Here is a 5,365-nt window from a genome sequence, read left to right as displayed (position 1 = left end):
TCCTTCCATCCGAGTGATCAAAAACTGGCGGTAGTCAACAATTTCATCGACAGGGTCCGTAGTAGGCCTGTCCAGCTTTTCAAAAATGTTCTCTGATTCTCAAGTTCACCCCCATATTTTGATTGGCATCCTAAAAGAAGTAACTGGTCAAAATTTCAGCCAAATCCTTTGAAATTAAGAGGTGCATCAAATCAATTTTGTGTTTTTCGACTATTTTTGAACTTCAAAAAATCATAACTACACTAAAAAATGTCAAAACTTAATTCTTTCGGCAGAAATTGAAAGCTATGTATGTTTGCTACAACTTCTCCGAACAACGTGTGCCAATAAAATTGAAGGAAACATGTGTAATTATTACATTAGTAATCAGAAAAACCTTAAAAAATTGATTTTTTGATAGATTTCGTTCTGGAACACCCTAATATACGTAATAAGTTAGATTTTTCAAAACGGCATCATATTCTCCAATGTTTTCTGGGTATTTGCTTCTTTGACACCACAGCATTGGTGCTAGTTTTTAGGACACATTTGGCTTTCCCGAATTTTAATATTTTTTGCTCAACTCCTACAGCATTGGTGTCAAAGAAGCAAATAACCAAAAAACATGAGAGGATATGATGCCGTTTTTAAATATCAAACTTATTACGTATATTAGGGTGTTCCAGAACGAAATCTATCAAAAAATCAACTTTTTAAGGTTTTTCTGATCACAAATGTGATAATTACAAATATTTTCTTCAATTTTATTGGCACACGTTGTTCGGAGAAGTTGTAGCAAACATATATAGCTCTCAATTTCTGCCGAAAGAATTAAGTTTTGACATTTTTTAGTGTAGTTATGATTTTTTGAAGCTCAAAAATAGTCGAAAAACACTAAATTGATTTGATGCATCTCTTAATTTCAATGGATTTGGCTGAAATTTTGACCAGTTACTTCTTTTAGGATGCCGATCAAAATATGGGGGTGGACTTGAGAATCAGAGATCATTTTTGAAAACGTGGACAGGCCTAGTCCGTAGGTTGAGCACCACTCGTAGCAGGGAGGAGCAAGAGCTACTCATTCACCAGCACCTCAGCAAAAACGATTACCCTCATTCTCTCATCAACCGACTCCTTCATCAACCACCTCGTACAGATAACCCGGAGAAACCAACAATCTACCGATCAATCCCATATGTCCATGGTCTCAGCTCTAGCATCAAGAGAATACTCCACAAGAGCAACACACAAATAGGAATCTCCCACAGTTACAAAAACACAGTAGGGCATCTTTATAAGAATGCAAAGGACGGTATCTGATCTCAGCAAATGCAACGTCATATACCGGATCGACTGTCGGGATTGTCCAAGCACATATATTGGGATGACAACAAATAAGCTGAGGAATCGAATGTACGGACATCAAACACACGTCAACACACTGGAGAGAAAGTTATTGGAAGGCCATCAATACACAGATCCAGAAATACTGCAGCTTCAAGAAAAATCTGCGCTAATCCACCACTGCATCCAGCACCAACACCGATTCAATATTGGCAACCCCTCCATCGTCGATATAACACATAGGAAACAAGCTCTGCAAGTGTTGGAGATGTGTCACATCACGATAACCTCCAACACGGTCAACCATCGGACTGATACCGACAACCTAAGCTGTGCGTACGCACATCTTCTCGCTTCGATCAAAGATCAGAGAGCAGAGAGAATTGCGTCGTCAACAAACCGAAATAATCGACGAGAAACAGATGACCAACTACCTAACCCACACTAACAAATCCTACCTACCACCCAAATTACACCAAAGATACACACCCCACAGTAAAACCCGAACGGCGATTGATAACAGCCGCAGTGTTGTGTTCCGCTGATTTCTTGTCTCGAGTGTCTCCCTTTCGTACCACCCACCCAACATCACACTAGGGTGCTGGTGATGAAGTAAGTTCGGTACAATATTACATTAATCTCAAACATTCACATTAATTTTAAAACCTACAGCGAGAAAAGTGCAGTGTCTTTTAGAATCCGACAAACGATCGTGTGCAAAATACGATTATCACAAGTTGATTAAGATCGAGTGAGTAGGAGATAGAACTAACAAATTTCAACAATAACTAATAGATACTTTCGAATAAATAACAGGCCCTGAGGAAGATCCCAACCCAAGGATCGAAACGTTGGCAATGATATAGAAGTATCAACGCTTTTTCCGTGACTGAAAGCCGAAAAACTCCCATAGTTATCAAAAATCCCAGTCGAATCTTTCCAAAATTTTGGTACTGACTTTAGCCAGATAAACATCTAGCATGGCCAGTGCCTCTAGCAGGATCTGACCCCGCTGGTTCGTAAAATGGCTTCCCCATTCCACGGCCAAGGCAATGAAGACACATGTTATTACCATCGGCCTTCGCCCTGTCAGCACGGTTGTCATACAGTCCAGCATCTGCACGAACTGGTCGATCGACGGCATCGCGGAGGCGCATAGCAGTTACAGAAAAAAGACCCCGTTCACTTTGGCGACCATGAAGCTGTCATAGGTAGTTGACACCTACTCCTGGATGGGCTATTTACCCGTCGTCCATGTCACCGCCATTTTTCCGGATCCATCCCGAGCAGAAGGGAAAAACAACAGCATAATAAAATGCGTTATTTTGATAAAATAACTGTATAATATGATAAGTTATTTTTGTGTTATTGGCATAACATATTATGTTATAAACTTGCCTGTCATAAGCGGCAAAATAACAAACATCATAACAAAAAAATGTTCCCGGAAGATCATTCCAATAACTTGTTTTGTTAGATTCAATAACAACTTAATAACAGTGAATTTGAAAAATGTTTCAATAACATATTTTAAAATTTATATGTTATTGATAATAATCCGAGAGCAATATTTGTTATGATATAAAACTCATAACAGAGTGAGTTATAATTCTATATAAGCTCCTCCAAAAATTCCTCGGAGATTCCTAGAAATTTCCATGATCTTCTTCCTGAAAATTTTCCGAGGATTAGTCCAAACTTTTAGATTTCTCCAGACTTTTATATAAAACTTCGTCTAGGATTCCCCTAGAAATTTCTTCTGAAAATTCTACCAGGTTTTCTAAGGTAGTTTATCTGAAGATTTATCCAAAAATCCTAAGATGATTATATCAGAAATTTCTCCACATCTTCCATGCATCTTTTTAGAGATTCCTATCACGATTCCAAAAAGTCCACCAATTGTTCCTAAAATTGCAGCATCGTGCTTGCTACACAATACACAAATGTAAACATGGTTATTGCCAAATAAAGCTCTCAGTCAATTTGGAAGTGCTCATAGAAAAGTAAAGTTTATGTGCAGGTTCTCTCTCAGTTGGGAAGTAACGCAAGAAAGAATGAAATAAGTTGCAGTTGTTCGTATCTACCCGGGTAGAGCTTAATGGCAAAAGAATGGCAAATTTTACCATTAAAACAGAATGTTTGAATGGCAAAATGTGTTATTTGTTTGTTTGAAATAAGAGTTAAAATAACAAAAATAAAAACAAAATTTTGGTAGCAGAAAAACTTAAAAATAACTTATTTTGCCATTGTAATAACAAAGTAATGGTAAAGCATGCAGATAAAATTGAAAAACAATATAAGTTATTATTGAGATATTGATAACAAAATATGACACAAATTAACTGTTATCGGTGAATAACAAAATATGACATTCTTGAGTTATTGATAACAGAATAAGAACAAATTTAGCTGTTTATGTGGCGATCAAAATAATGGTAGGTTTAGTTGTTCAAATTCAATTTTAAAATAATGGTAGATTCAGTTATTATTTCAAAGTAGCGGAAGAAAGGTATAATGAGCAATTTCTTTTTTTTTTCTTCAATAAAATTTAAGTTCATCAATCAATGTAAAAACAGTTTTATTTAATGGAAATTAAAAACTCAAAACGAAACGAACTTAAAAATCAAATTCACTTTGATGAACGTAGCCACCGTTGCCCCGCGATCTACTCTGGCTTCTCCTATTTAGGAACGTTTGCGCAGCGTAGGGTTGTTAGGGTAGATAGATACCGTAATCCGGGGTCAAATTGATCACTTTAAAACAACTTTTGCGGATAACATCAGTGCCAATTCAAATATTGCCAAAAGAATTTCTGTAAAACCAGTACCCTGTGGATCTTCATGGAACCATGTGACAGAATGTTGTTCAACTAATTTAAACTTTAAGATAAATAACTTCAAATATCAAAAAAATTAAAATTCCACTTTGGGGCGAAATTGATCAGTATACAATTAAGCATCGGTTGGAAAGTAAAATTTCCTTCTCCGCTTAATTTTGCTCATCTTAAACTGAATATCGCGTTTTAAATCTTACAATTAGTGAATTTAATACTATAAATGCAAAATAAAATTTTGAAATTTCCCCCTTAAAAGCCTAAAGGTAGGCAATTTCCTTTGAAATAAGTGATTTCTATCACAATAAATGATTATTTCATCATAAAATGAACTTTTTTTAACTATTTTATGTTCTCATTAGCTAGATAACTACTTAACCAAGGCTCCACAAAAATGTTAAAACAGAGAATTTACGGGAAGTCCTATTAGCAATCGATTGTTTAGTAGCAATGATTTCAGTTTAATGAGAAATACAATGCAAATTCTCAAATAATAAGGCAAAACAAACTTTCATCTAAAAAATTTAAAGTCTACACTCATCTCTAGGCATCTACGAATCAGATGACGTAAAAAGTTTAAGATCATTACGACGCTTAAGAGATCCTAGTATGGAACCAAAATGTAGTACCCGAATGATCAATTTCACCCCGCTGATCAATTTGACCCCGGTTTACGGTACGTCGTTTTACAAATTATACTCTTTAATTGTTTGAGTTCTATATTAACATAAATTGATGTGCATCAAATAGAATCCATTGCGAATCAAACACACAGCTGAGAATCCGGATTTGTTTACTTTTGCGAGATACGTCGAATTGAAAAGTTATGCTTGAAATATACAATATAATAGTTAATGGTATATTAAGAGTAAAATATGTTATGGGGCCTAATGTTTATAAATAATTTCTCACAATATCAAAATAATGGCAAATTTAGCTAGGAATATAAATTATGTTATTGTTTTGATATTTTATACAATTCATTATAAAAGGTGCTACCCGAGCAGAAGGGAATAACAACAGCATAAGATGCTGGGTTATTTTGGCAAAATAACTGAATAATAAAATCGATTATTTTTAAGTTATTTCCATAACATATTGTGTTATAAACTTGTCTGTCATAAGCGGCAAAATAACAAACTCCATAACAAAAAACCCAGATTAATCCACCTAGTGGTGATAGTGCCTTTCTCGTCGAATATGTAGGGT

General features: G+C 35.3%; 1 long non-coding RNA gene across 1 annotated transcript; it reads left to right on the top strand.

The window, feature by feature from the left end:
* The first annotated feature begins 1,793 nt into the window (after positions 1-1,793).
* Positions 1,794-2,194, top strand: LOC134288855 (uncharacterized). The gene is made up of 3 exons (XR_009998150.1): positions 1,794-1,935; positions 1,996-2,074; positions 2,140-2,194. It is a non-coding gene; the product is annotated as an uncharacterized LOC134288855 (long non-coding RNA).
* The last annotated feature ends 3,171 nt before the right edge of the window (positions 2,195-5,365 follow it).

This window comes from Aedes albopictus, chromosome 2, assembly GCF_035046485.1.
Source record: "Aedes albopictus strain Foshan chromosome 2, AalbF5, whole genome shotgun sequence".
NCBI lineage: Eukaryota > Metazoa > Arthropoda > Insecta > Diptera > Culicidae > Aedes > Aedes albopictus.
The sequence above is the reverse complement of the archived record's forward strand: the minus strand, read 5'-3'. Positions and strand labels throughout refer to the sequence as shown.